This window comes from Polypterus senegalus, chromosome 7, assembly GCF_016835505.1.
Source record: "Polypterus senegalus isolate Bchr_013 chromosome 7, ASM1683550v1, whole genome shotgun sequence".
Taxonomy (NCBI): domain Eukaryota; kingdom Metazoa; phylum Chordata; class Cladistia; order Polypteriformes; family Polypteridae; genus Polypterus; species Polypterus senegalus.
In genome coordinates this window covers 150,364,922-150,380,015 of record NC_053160.1, presented here as the reverse complement: position 1 = coordinate 150,380,015, position 15,094 = coordinate 150,364,922, and positions in this window count along the sequence as shown.

Sequence of the window (15,094 nt, the reverse complement as noted above, 5' to 3'; positions counted from 1 at the left end):
CTGGCTATTACACCTCAAAGGGATGTCGTTCTGGCCTCACAAAACATTATGGAGTGCTGGGGAAAAGTTTCTCCTAAACCGGCTGAAGTATCAGTAAATAATTCAAAGAACAAAGGCTCTCTGGATTGGTTCACATCCGAGTGTAAAGCGGCTGGGATGGGAATCAGCATCTCCAAATCCGAGACCATGGTTCTCAGCCAAAAAAGGGTGGAGTGCCCTCTCAGTGTTGGGAGCGAGATCCAGCCCCAAGTGGAGGAGTTCAAATATCTCGAGGTTTTGTTTATGAGTGAGGGAAAAATGGAGTGGGAGATCGACAGACAGATCGGTGCAGCATCCGCAGTGATGTGGGCTCTGCATCAGTCTGTTGTGGCGAAAAAGTAGCTGAGCCATAAGGTAAAGCTCTCGATTTACCAGTCAATCTACGTTCCTACCCTCACCTATGGTCATGAGCTGTGGGTAGTGACCGAAAGAACAAGATAGCGAATACAAGCAGCTGAAATGAGTTTCCTCCACAGGGTGTCTGGGCTTGCCCATAAAGATAGGGTGAGAAGCTCGGTCATCCGGGAGGAGCTCAGAGTAGAGCCGCTGCTCCTCCACATCGAGAGGAGAGATGAGGTGGCTCTGGCATCTGATCAGGATGCCTCCTGGGCGCCTCCCTGGTGAGGTGTTCTGGGCACATCTAACTGGGAGGAGGCCCCGGGGAAGACCCAGGACACGTTGGAGGGACTATGTTTTTCAGCTGGCCTGGTAACACCTTGGGATTCCCCTGGAAGACGGAAGTCTGGGCATCTCTGCTCAAGCTGCTGCACCCACGACCCGATCTCGGATAAGCGGAAGAGGATGGATGGATGAATGGACAAAGGCGAATGCGAATGCAGCCAATTCACTGCAAATAATGCTTTAGCAAATTTCACTGATCAACACTAGTAACTACTAATAGGTTAGGATAGCATTTTCAGTAAAAATAAATTACTATATATATCTAGCTTTTGATTGATATTTGAAGGTATTTTTAAATTTTTTTTTTAACTATGTAAATGTTCCACTGTTTTTTCTTCTTTCTTGGTTTTGGACTCTTCTCTAAGGCAGCAACATACAAATTGCCTTTCTCTGTGGTAATGTCTAAATGTGAAATGTACCAAACTATGAAGAAATGCACATTTTATTCGATTGTGAAAAGCTTGAAAGACAATACAGCTATATTCTTTATGTACTTATTTGTTCATTTTTTAATAATCTTATTCAATTATTGTTAATTTTACAGTTCTTTTAAAGTTATAATGTAGAAGCTTGTTGCAGTATATACAGTAGGTACTTCTTATTTAGACAAAAGGTGTCACATATAAAAAGCATCATAAGCAATGTATTTTCAGTGTGTGCCAGATTTACATGTCTTTTGTTAAAGACGTTATTACTTTGTAAATTGTGGATATTGTGCAAATGAGAGAGCACACAGACATCTCTGAATTTTCAGCAATAAAATCATTCAGATTAAAGTATGTGCCTTAGACCCCTAGTTACATCATCTTCTACCAAACCTCTCTGGGCATTCTAACAAGCAATGTCAATACCAGCGCAGCATCTCTTATTAATAGTGTTATCCAGTTTATTTTAAAAGGACTGGTGGATTATTTGAGGTGTGAAGAATGGGAATAAGTTATCTGTCAACAACGTCATATTTTTAGTCTAAAGCTGGGGTTCTTGAACTTTTTAATCTGAGGACCCAAATTATAAAATTGGTGCCAGACTTTGGCCAAAAAGATGATTATTATCATAGTGGTAATGGAGTCATAAAGAGACAAATAACAATGGCCCTATAATAAAAAAATTGTTTTTCTTTTCTTTTATATAGATTAGATATATACTTTATTAATCCCAAGGGGAAATTCACATACTCCAGCAGCAGCATACTGATAAAAAACAATATTAAATTAAAGAGTGATAAAAATGCAGGTATAACAGACAATAACTTTGTATAATATCAATGTTTACCCTCCTGGGTGGAACTGAAGAGTCGCATAGTGTGGGGTCTCCTCAGTCTGTCAGTGGCGCAGGACGGTGACAGCAGTCTGTTGCTGAAGCTGCTCCTCTGTCTGGAGATGATCCTGTTCAGTGGATGCAGTGGATTCTCCATTATTGACAGGAGCCTGCTCAGTGCCAGTCGCTCTGCCACAGATGTCAAACTGAATTTTCAGTACCTCAGTGCAATTACATTCAAGAGCAATTACATCTAAAAACTGAACTTACATATTAGAAGATGAATCTTATTGCTGGACCAGTTGAATGTGTCTTGGTGGAAACTAAAGCTATTTCTGGGAATACAGTACTGAAACTTCTATTAATGCTATAAAATGTATGCTGCAAGACAATGAAAAGTCTGGATAGAAATTTGTATTCAGTATGCATTTGTCTGCAAAACAGAGAGCACAAGCTTAAATTAGAACTTGCCACTGCTTTGCATCTCCATTTTAACCTGCTAATAATTAAAGACTGTCCAAAATCATTTTTTTATCCTGGAAACAAAGAGTGCTTAATGCCTAAAAGTTATAAATGTAACTTCTGCCCAAAAAAGAAAAAAAAGACATCCATTCAAAATTTGGTTTTGCCTTTTTTGCATTTCAAGCTTAAGAAGTATGAAATAACATACAACTTTCTAACATTCACAGAAACACATGTTCTTGTACAACAGAAAAGGGAGAAAAGTCTAATTTGAAATAAAGTCACCAGAAATTACAATAACTGCAACTTAAACATCAGAGTAGCTCTCTCTCTCACTCTCTCTCCCTTTTTTTTTAGCAATTATTATTTTTACAATTTTTAATGTTTAAATTCTTATCAATGTTTGGCCTCTGGCTTGTTGCTATAAATCTTTGAATAGATTTTTAAATTAAATTGCTGCAATTGTAGACCTGAGCATCAGCTTATGTCAATGGCCTTTTGGCCAAGCTGCAAACTTGAGAGATGCAAGAGTGTGAGCGTAAAGGATATGATGGCTGCCTATGTCTATAACACCTAAGAATGCTTGGAATATAATAATATAAGAGTGGGATATAATGAATATTTCTAAATTACCCGGTAGCACTGGGATCACTGGTGCCTAAGGATCCCTGTTGCACCCTACTAGAGAAGCACCTCATCCAAAGTTGGAAACAGCATTGATGTGAAGGGAGGATAAAAGTTGCAAGCTAGACCGAGGATGGAAGAGGCAAAGATCCGGAGCAAACATAAAAGAAAGGGAGAAAGGGGTTAGACCAGGCCTGACTCCATATAATAAATAATGTTTGATTGCTTTCAGATAACCTGTATGAGCTTTTATACCTTACCAGTAGCAGCATATGGCACGATAACGTGCAGTGAATACACTTGACTTAAGCATTCATAATTTTATACTCTTTCTCTGTCTCTGTTTAGCATTCGCTTGCTCTGAGGTTAATGCACTTGTTGCTTCCTGAGCAGATCTTCTTTTCTCCACCCTAGCGGCCTGCTGCTTCTCTTCTTTCGTCAGCATCTTTTCGCGCTAAAACTGATTAAGTTCGTTTTTTTGTTGCAATTACTTAGTACGTTTTCTTTAATATTTCACTTAAGCTGGCACTTAAGTAGGAGGAGGACCCGGGAAAAGAAGACGGGGACTCCTAACAGTGCACAGCGCGAGCCTGTCTGCTCAAAGGCAGTGGAGGGCTTCGCTGCAAAGGGGCGGAGACGCCACAAGCCCTCAGCTGAGTGGATGAGGGAGCAGAACTTTCCTTCTTGCTTCCGATCCCGCAGGGGATGATTTGAAGGGGTGCGGTGTTGCTATAACTGTGGCCGCTGTGGTCACGTCTGGCGGTGTTGTCCAGAGAGGACGTCTGATTGGCGTGGACATAGGGGCAACACCCCCAGACCTGTTGGTTATATTTCCACAGGACTGAGCCACAGACTGGAGGACGCCGACTCCCCAACCTGTAGACGACCAGCCCTCGCAGGATGAGCAAGGATCATCTGAGGGAAGGGCCCTGTGGCAGATGGCCGGGGCCCATGCCTGGGCGGGACGCCCATTCACCACATCTGCCAGGCGGACAAGGGTGGGAAGCCCAGTATCTCCCCCTGGATGCTAGATGGCAGCATCCCTGGGTTGCAGCAGTGCCTTGGACTCCCCCAGGGCTTCATGGGGATTGGAGTTCTGTGCAGCTCTGTGGGGTTCCTCAGGTGCTGCTAGGGTGTGCTGCACCAGGAACTACTGGCCCCTTTTGGACACTGGTTTTGCCGCACCTGGAAGTGCAGCTGGAGGCCAGCAATCAACCACCTGGAGTACTTCCAGGTGCCTGATAAAAGGGGAGCCAGAAACCACCACTCGTTGACCTGAGTCGGGTGGAAGGAGGACAAAGCTGTGGAGGAGTGGTGGTGAAAGTCAGGAGTGTTGTGACTCAGTGATAAGTGCTTGGGACTGTGTTGTGGCTGGAGGGATTACGGAGAAGACGTGCCCAATAAATCCTCCTTTGTGAAGCTGACTCCAGCTCAATGCCTGTGCTCTCTCTATTCTTTATCACAGGTTAGCAAATTCGCCATAATTGGAGTGCACATTACAGGCTTTAAGATGGTAAAATATCGTCAGTGAGATTTTGAACATGTTGATATAATGATTAGAGTTTTTTATAAGGATATATGTGTTTGGGTGCTAACTTACTAATGCAAATGACTCGCATAGTGGAGAGTGGTAGGTGGAGAAAGTTAATCCGAAATAATAAACTGACTGCAGCTCTGAGAGAAAAGGTTTATGTAGTTGTTAGTGATCTGGTGAACTGATAACTGGAGATGGTACTAAAATGAAAATTCTTTACACTATAATGAAATATTTTGGTGCTGTATTAATGTAAAATTTGATTTTGTCTCTGTTAGACATTACATTTCCAATAGTTTGTTTTATTGCATTGTATTTTTTCATTGTTTATTAGAACGCTGGGGGACGCAGAGAGGGCGCATGGGTGCAGAGGGTGCCGGGGGGTGTGTGCCAGAGGGGGTGTTCGCCCAGGGCACCAAACAGACCAGTACCGCCCCTGTATATATATATATATAATGGTGGACAGCTGGGATGACCTCTTAATAGAAGGACCAGGGAGAAGCATAATAAGGGCATTATCTCCCTGGTCGCTAGAAAGTAGCCCACTGGGTTGTTACAGCACCATGGATTCCCACAGGGCATGCTGGGAGTTGGAGTTTGGTGGCTCAGCCATGTTTGGTTCTGGTGGTGCCGCCAGGGGGTGCTGCAGATACTGCTGAGCCCTACTTTGTCACATAAAAGAAGCCGGCTACCACGACTCAAGGAGGCAGAGTCAGGTGGAAGGAGACAAAGTTTGCTGGGAAGAGAAGGAGGCACGGAGAGAAATGGAAGAAAAAGAAAAGGAGGGAAGAAACGAGCATGGCTGTGTGCTTTATTGCTGTACAGTGTTGGTGCTGTGGGAAATGCCTGCTAAGAAAGTGTTTCACAGAAACAAAAGCATTTGTTTGCAGAGACAAGTGCCTGCATATGTTTGTATCGATATGGGGAACTGGAGCGACCCCTTCAGGCCACTATATGCATATGTGTTTGTGTTTCAGTCAAATATAAGTTACCCTTGGGGACAAGTGAAGTATCCTCTATCTATGTAAAAACTTCAACCACTTCAGCTACCACAGAGAAACACAGTTTACAACACCCTACTTCAAGGACATTTTGATCTCATTCTTCCAGAATTTAATTAACAAGTAAATTTAGTTTTTACTGTTACAGATTAAAAGATTTTTACTGTTTTGCACTTCTGTCTGATAAGCACATCTTTGTCACTTTCAGACTCACAGCTTGTACAACACATTTTCATTTTTTAACTTATATCAAGTTAAAAACAAAAGAAAGAAAAAATAAAAGCATGAAGGTACAAACACTTCAGGCTTGAATGAGAAAATACAGCAAGAAAGAAATTTGATCAGCAGGCAGCATTCAGTTCATAAGCATTTACATCACATTATTTACTACCTGTACTGTCTGTCACTGGGCCTTCAGGCTTGAAGAATCTTTATTGATGTGGTGCTTTGGTTTGTTGGCATTCTAAATGTTTATTACTACATAAATGAAGGCAGAGGGTTGGCGCTCCTTGGGCTTCCAACCAGTAAAGTTCAAAAGTATACTACTCAACCAGTATCTAAACGACTCAAAAACTTGATAGCTTGCTCAGAACAAGACACCTACAGTATAAGCAATTAAACCCAAACTACCAAACAGAGTAAGGCTGAAAAAATCTTTGATAATGCTCATGTAAGAAATATTCCAAGATTCATCGAAGGTTTTGTTCAGGGATAATCCATGTTTAAATTTAGCTAACAAGTGATTTGAAGCTTTGTTACATTGGTTTATTTACACATATCAGGTATTTACAATTTGAATTATCATTGTGTTCACCAGATGATGTGTAATTAATTTTGCCCCATCTTAAAAATAGCAGAATTTCAGCTTTATCGTAGTAGTCTCCATATGATTTTAAATTCAAAAATGTCTTGCCAGTCATGAACTTTTTTCATGTGGGAATATTGTAAATTAAAAGCACACTATCTCACAATGTAGGTCACTTTATAACTGTTTTCTAATAAACAATACATAAAACTTTATATAATATAGCATGCTGCCAGGAATTGACTCTTTTCCACTTAAATCTGAGGTAAAAGCTGTAGACTCAATAATGAATGGATGGATAAACGAATGTTATGAAATTTGACACTGCTTTCTGTCAAAATGGTTCGCCTTCTCAAACTTTCCAATTTGTCTTCTAGTACATATTTATCGAGTATAGGAAATGGTTGAACTGCTTTAATGTTCAGATTTAGAATTATCAATAATGATGTAGTATTTCTTTGCATTTACTGTGAAGTATTGCATGTGGACAGTGAGCAAAACAGTGAGCTAGTGCATAGGAGGCCCATAGGAAAAAATATAGAGGGGGTCACCTATGTAATATTAAGGAAATTAAATATAAAGAATTCAAGAAAAAGTATATTATAAAATGTAGATATATTTAATTGAATAATACCTACACAGAGAATTGTTTCTTTGAAATAAGTTTTTGAACATTAAATATTCAATTTTTGTGCAATAGGATGACAATTTAAATATACATTATTTCAGAAACATGAATAGGCCACTTAACATTAAAATACTGGATGCAATATTTGTATGTTATTTATTTAAAGGAATGGCCACTTAAATGCTATCTTCATTAATGTGTATGAGAATATTAATGACAGAAAGCTATTAATGATATATTATTAATAATATGAATATTAATACAGCAGTGGGCTGGCACCCTGCCCAGGGTTTGTTTTCTGCCCTGCGCCCTGTGTTGGCTGGGATTGGCTCCAGCAGACCCCCGTGACCCTGTAGTTAGGATATAGCGGGTTGGATAATGAATGGATGGATGAATATTCATATATTCATTATAATATAATATGAATATTACACATTATTAATGATAATGTGAAGTGTATTATATCAGGTGAATTAATTAATTTCTACGTTTCACATGGTATGATTTATAATTTATAAAAAGTTATACTCATGTGAAACTTCACAATTGATAACTCGAATATCACAAACAAAACTGGAAAATTGTTCTTATAAATGTTAGTCGTATAGGAAATCTAATTGTATAATTGCAGTAGGTACATTTTTGCTTTGTAGATTTCTTTTTGGCAAATTGTTTGAGAAGAAGTCTTATGTTTATTTTTTTGCCACTTTTAAAGATAAGAGATAATTGGTCATAAGGTTTCAAACCGTGACCAATGACAGCTGCTGGTAGACCTTGTAAAAGGAGCTGCCATTGGTCTAACGCTATGGTTAGTAAAATTTTTAACAAGGGAATGCAAACAAGAAAATCAAACACTTAGGGTTAGGGTTTAGGTTAGGAATATTATTATAATGACAGCAGAGCCATAAATAGGGAAATGGACATATAATAATAATAATAATAATAATAATAATAATAATAATATAAACTGTAAAAGTTTTTTGTTTCATTTCAAGTGTGTTCCTCACATGAACAGTTTTAAATAAGAAAAAATTGAAAAGAAAAATGAAAAATAAAGTCAAACATATTGTTAATGAAACAATAATTATCATTGTAAACAGTGAGTAGATTCCTGAGCTGTGTTCCTGCCAATGTAAATGCTTAGTGTAAGCAAATTCTTGGGATGCAGATCTGATTAATTTTAAAAGGTCAGTATTAATGGTTGCTTAACTTTGTCACTTGATTAATGGCACCGGACAAAGGAATATTAAAAAAGCAGTTTATTTACCTCATCTTACATAGCATATTTTTTCAAATACAGTTAACCCTCAACTTTCACGGGGCAACGTTCCTAGGAAAAGACACAAAAGTAGAAGTCATGAATGTTAATACATTGAATTAATGGGAAAAGGGCTTTTTTCCTGCAACCACAAAGCAAAAACTGTAATCTTTGACTAGAATTTGCTCAAAATACACTTTTCTGCATAAAATTCTTTGCAACAAAACACTATTTTTGATAATATGCACTTATTAAAACACAGTAACCATGAAATAAATCAGTACACAAAATACAATTGGAAACATGCAGAAAATATGTTTTCTTCATAGTCATTACTTTATTTCCATGACCTTTTATGTTAACATCTCAATACCAAAAAAAAGATGCTAAAACTGTTAGGGTCTCACCATCACATTCGACACTGTCCTTCAGAGCTGGCATATGACATTGGAGATCACAAAGGATGCTGTGGTTTGAAATAATCTGTCAGGGACATCAGCTTTGTGCACTGTTTAAGATCCTTAAGGGTGTCCACGTATGAAAGCATAGCAGAGGCGAGTGGCTGTGATCAATGATGATATCGGCTCCCTCAAATTCTGTAGTCAGCTAATCGATTCATTAACACCAAGCACACGCCCAACATTCTAGCACAACATTTATCTAACAGGTTTTTATTCTCAAAAAGCCACTTTTACTGACTTTCCACGCTTGGGGTTAGATTCCACAGGATTTGCACTATGCTTTGTGGACACAATTTAAGCAAAACCATGAAAATATGCAATAAGTGCATGTGGAGCTCTTTACTCTACATTGGTAGGGTGAACAAGACCGGTGATGCACCTAGTAGGCCACTAGCGCTCCCTAAACTTCTCTATATAGTGCCTCTCATTTTCTTCTCGAATGTATGAGGTTGCCAATACAAAAGTAATAAAAGAGGTTATAAATAAAATTGTGTGAATAGTCCTCAAAGTAAAATGCGTAAACTGGATTAACTAATATTTTTGAAAAGTGTGCTGTCATTAACAGTACAGTTAATTTAACAGTTCAATATACTGACTAATAAAGTACATAAATTATTCCTAAAAATCTGTTTTTTACGTGGAGATAGGATAAATCATGTTGAATGTCCATACCTTGTCCAAACGTTTTGATATGTTCTGGTGTTTTACCGGTTCTCATTGGTCCACACATTTGTGGCACGCTATTAGTAGATTGAAATTCATCCAGGCACTTCAGAATAGTGTGACAGGTGGTATTCTTCCTCACTGAGGCATATTAAGCTTAATGTAGAATCCTCCTGGCACTTCTCCTACAGATTTTGACTCAATGTATGCCTGAACAGGAAACCCATGATGGACTATCAACAATCACCACTGAAACTGCTTTTAGTATACAACATATATATCTAATCTTATCCACTCTCTCTTTGTAATACTCCAAAAATTGTCACATTCTTGGGTTGCATCAGTTAATTTCATTTCAACATTTCATACTACTGCGCTCATTTTACAATCTCATTGCCTCCTCTCACACCCTTTCTTATTCGTATCATTGCTTGTCAGTTACCTTCAGGGAAGGTGGTGTCATGGGGAATATTTTTTTATTTATTGTTCCATTGAAATAAAAGATGAGTTACTGGCGTTGTTTTGATAGTTAAATAGAGGGGGGTATATAATTCATGCTTGGACTACCTTGGCTTACTTTACCACACAGTCAGGGCTGTTTCTTGGCATAGGTAGACTAGGCAAGAACATAGGGCGCCATCTAGTGGTCAGGGTGCATTATTGTAGCCTCATATATAGATTCGTATCCATATTTTGTTTAGAAAAATGTCTCCAGACTGCTACTGGAACATAAAGAAATGTTTATGTTGTGCCTCTCATCAATGCCTGCACTGTCTTCACTAGGCATAGCACAACCTGTTTCCTAGATATGGCCCTGGGCAAAGCAACAATACAGACCTACGAACACTCAGATTCAAATTAAATGTCTGATTATATTGTTTTATACTATTTTTGCATACTAGCGATATTCAATCTTAACGTCTGACAACCTACACAGTCCAACAATTACACGAAAAACAATGATGATGATGCCAATAATAATAATCCTCAAACTATAGCATTGAAGAGACAGATATGGGGAAATAAAATTAAAAGATTAAAACGGCAACAGAACAGAATGTCCAAATTTGACATACATTAAAACCACCATTTGTGAGATTTGCTTTGGGCACGCTAAAGCAGTAGTAAATTTTTTTTGGAGAGGTAGACTGCATTATTTGTATACACAAGCATATGGTAAATAGGAATTTTGGGTAAAGTTTCCTATTTAAAGATAATCATTATATTCTCAGTTTCACTGAATGTTGTCATTATGCTATGTTTTCAATTTATTTTATTTATTTAAACAGCATGTATATGTTACAGTAATGTTGTAGTTAAAAAATAAAATATTATATGTAGAATGTCATCTTCATCAAAATGCATCTTTTACGTAACTATTGAAATTAAACAGTTTTACCAATAACATAAGTGTTTCTTAATTTTCTTCAGAGAAACATTAAAAGCAATAAACAAGAACTACTAATACAGCCTGATTCTTACTTATTTTCTGAAATGGCACCCCTCAAGAGCAGTCTTTTAAATAAATGTTTCTAAAATTCAATATTCTCAAATTGTAAATTTGAGGTCCTAAATACTTTGCTGTTCTCAAATTCCGTTTTCAGGTATCAATAATAAGGTAAAGGGAGTGATGGGGCGCCATTTACAACTTTGCCTAGTGCAGCAAAAATCCCAGAACCGGTTCTGTATACAGTCATGTGGTGACAAACATATAACCATAGTTTAAGAAACACTGGTCCAATGGTTTAACAAAATATAACCCGTCACTTGCTACCTGCATTGGTAAATGTGAAACGGTGAGCATTTTTGGGAAAAAAAGCAACTAGGGCTTAGGGGGCCCCAAGCTCCCATCCACTCCATACGGTTGCTGTTTCCCAGGGGAGAGACACAGGCTGTTTCATAGACAAAATTCAGACACTGCAGCTCATTTAAAGAGAAGCTAACAATTGCTCTCTGAAGTGTATACGGTTTTAATTAAGGTTAGTGGAGAGCTGTTATCAATGACTGTTATGCAATTTACAAATATGAGTAAATGCAGACAAAAGAAATCAAAATATTTGAGAAATATTGGAAATTTAAATCAGCTAATATAAATATTTTGCTTTATTGCTTCTTTGCATTGCATTCTGTATGTTCATCATATAACTAATACAATTTACACAATACAGCTTACTTTTTAAGTACTGTGAATTTTCTTATTGACTTAGAAAGGTCCCAGTGAATATCATCTTTAATAAAATATTTACCTGGGATGCTTTGAAAGAAACGCAGAACAACCGACATCTGGCACTTATTAATTCCCAAATTTTCCTTTGTGGATTCATGGAAAAACATGTTGGCATGTTCAGACATCAATCCAGTATTAATTATCAAATGACAGCAGCATAGAGATGGATATTAAACAATGACATTGATTTTTATTTTTAAATTTTAATAGTTGATAAGAGTAAGTTAATGTAAGGATTTATTTTCCAGACTAATATTGCATACTGATAATTCCCTTGAATATCTGGCAATATGCTCCATCTGTAATTAAAATACTTCCCTGTATACACAGATATTTCATAACAGTGGTGTACTGTCATATTGCGCGAAACTTCATATTGATAAAGAACCGTTTGTTTTGAATATGTACACATCTGATAAACAATCCTTAAGTGTAAAGGTCTAAAATATGTTTTTGAAAAACAGTGTTGAGGTTCTAAAAACTCCTGTTTAAAGCTTTTGTATATCAGCCAAAAGAAATTTTTTTTTTTTTTTATTATTTCTCTTATATATATTTTATGATTATTTATTGGGTTGACCCCAGTGATTTGATGAGTGAATGTGGACAGTATGTACATAAATACATTGGGAATGTACAGTAACTCCATCCCTTAAATATTTAAAAGGCATCTTTTTATAGCACAAGTAACACTATTTTAGTCTATAATTCTGTAATCTCTACGGGATCCCATGTAAATATGAATGGTTGTAAAACGAGCCAATGTGGACCTGGCTAAACCCCTCACCCTTGGCTTCCATTTGAATGTAATGCAGTATCTCCTAACCTTTTCACTGTCCTCTATTACTAAATGTAAGTTAGATTTGAAATTTGGTCCATTTGGGCTTGCCTCAGGGTTGGGAAGCTCCTTGGCTAGTGATCTGCTTCCTTATTTGGTACCCACAAAGCCGTATGTGTACTGTAGGTAAATCTATCTTTCATATATTGGATACATACTGTATATACTTGATTTTACACACGCACACACAAATAGATAGATAGATAGATAGATAGATAGATAGATAGATAGATAGATAGATAGATAGATAGATAGATAGATAGAGATAAAACAGAGGAAGTATATATAGATATAGTTATATATAAAATGGAGAAAGCTCTTATAGCTCTCCACACCCAAAAAAAGCCCAGAAAATTATTGCAAGAAAGGAGTCAATGCAGGGAGAGCACAAGTTGCCACAAACAAAACACTTCTTCATATACCTTGTATGGTACAGTATATGCCTGAATTATTTTAATTTTGAACTCATTTCAAAAAGTAAAGGCTGCTTCAACAGTGTATCCCATTACAAAAACACTCAGGCAGCTTGTTTTCTTTTCTCCTAAGTCTCATTCTCTCTATATCTCTCTCTATATATCACCATACACATGCACATGGGAAAAAGCTTGAAGACTTAGGTGATTGCAATTCTCTGCCAAGACAGTAGATTGTGCTTTGTACTAATGACATCTCTTCTTCTTCTTCTTCTGCAGAAAGTAAGATTGACACCGTTCCTTCTCTGATGTCACTTCCAGGGTACATCCCTCTTCCTCCCAGAATGCCTGAAATTCAAGGGAGCTAACAGCATGGGCAAGCTACCTGAGACAGAAGTCAGGATGACTCATTTTGTTACCCTATACACATGTTTATTTTCAAGTCAATTGTCCTAATTATACAGGTGTCCCAAATCTTTGACTTTGTCCTGATTTTTCTATACTATATATATTGTAAGAACGACAAAATAAAAGGAAAGGTTTGCAAAAAAAAATGAGTAGTCACAAAGAACTGATTCCACACACTTAAACATGCAATGAACTGAGGAGAACTTTCAAGTGGGTTGGTTTTATAGTAGGAAGGCAGGAAGGGTGTGTTTTAGAGCTATAAGTGGAAATGAGGTCATCATCAGGGACCAGAAGTGAGATCAGGGTTGGAGGCGGAAGTGATGTTTTCACGCAGGTTTGTAGAAAGAGATGTACAGGCATTAGTGCCCATAGCCAACTCTTGGTCTGATATGCCGTTACCGTTACTAGCAAGGACCTTACCTGGAACTGAGAGCAGTGTTATCCCCATGTAATTGCCACAATCCAGGCAATCACCCTTCCCTTTCCAGATAGGGATGACAAGTTCTGTTTTGCAGTCAGTTGGGATGATGCCAGTCTGCCAAATGGAAGCAAAGATTGCTTGCAATGCCAGGAGGACAGCCTTACCACCAGCCTGGAGAAGTTCACCCTGGATACCACAGATTCCTGCAGCCTTCCCTACCCTCAGCTGGTTCACCATCTGTGCAATCTCCTGCTCCACTGACAGACTGAGGAGATCGTTCCTCACCCACACTATGCGACTCTTCAATTCCACCCGGGGGGGTAAACGTTAACATTATTATACAAAGTTATTGTCTGTTTTGCCTGCATTTTTATCACTCTTTAATATTTTTTTATCAGTTTGCTGCTGCTGGAGTATGTGAATTTCCCCTTGGGATTAATAAAGTATCTATCTATCTAACTATCTATCTATCTATCTCAGTGAGATTGGGTGATTCACAGCTAATTGGAGGATCAGACTCAAGAATCATCGATGCAGAGATATCCAACATCCTAGCCAGAGAATCAGCTTTAAACAGCTGCTCAACGTAGCCTGCCCAGTGGGTCTCAACCACAGTAAGGACTGTTCCATTAGCCGCTCTGATTGTGACTATCCGAGAAACAGATTCAGATGTGCGTAATGCTTCGATTCCTCTGCAAGCAGGATGTGGGTCTACCAAATACCTCCTTATCTGCCCTCAGAGCCTCGCAGCCGTCCTTCTCATTTCCCTGTACAGGCCGGAGTTGCCATCAAGCCGTGCACTCCTCTCAATGATATCCACAGTGCCCAGTGAGATGGATCACCTCAGGGAACAATGGTAACACCAACACAACCCTCAGTAAGCATCAAATTTTGTCATGGAATGTCTTCCACATCACATTAGGTTTTGCAGTCACACCCAAATCCGTAAGTTCCTCGTACAAACTGTTTGCAAACTCATTAGAAACGGCCTGATCTTGGAGTGTGACCAGGTGCAGCCTCATTTTCCTAATAGGTGGTAGCCTACTCGACCTAAGTTGGATCTTCAGAGTAGCAACAAGTCTGTGGTCAGAATTCACAAACTGGGCACTTCTGCAGAAGCCAGAAGTGAATAGAAAGTATTACAAATTGATGTACTTCTCAAGTTATTACAGAACAAAGAAAAGTTGTCAATGAGTTTGCTATAGTTTAAAAACAGTCCAGTAAGTGGCACATTGTATGGTATACAGCATGCTGAAATAGAAAGTAAAAAGAGAAGTGAGTGGCTGTTCAGATTAAGCTTCTTTTTCACAAAGATGTATGAGATAATCCCACTGTCTCCTAAAGGGGGTGCTTGTTCCATGTGATTGTGTTCTTTAT